The sequence below is a fragment of the Brassica oleracea genome, chromosome C3, assembly GCF_000695525.1.
Source record: "Brassica oleracea var. oleracea cultivar TO1000 chromosome C3, BOL, whole genome shotgun sequence".
Lineage (NCBI taxonomy): Eukaryota > Viridiplantae > Streptophyta > Magnoliopsida > Brassicales > Brassicaceae > Brassica > Brassica oleracea.
In genome coordinates, this window is record NC_027750.1 from 38659440 (window position 1) to 38659683 (window position 244).

The window sequence follows — 244 nt, forward strand, 5'->3', positions numbered from 1 at the left end:
AGTCATAGACCCAGAACACATACGAACAACTTTACTTCATATCTTTCGTTCATTCGGACTTATATCTCTTCGTATGTGTCAATGCCTTTATCCATTGTAACAAATCATTTTTTATTTTCTTTTGTCGATCCATGTTGAGCTATAGACCTTGTCTATATTCGTTCATAATCATGAGTGTCTAAGGTCATACCATCAATATTTATTTGCTGCAATGAAACTCATCACACAATGAATTCGCTGTCAG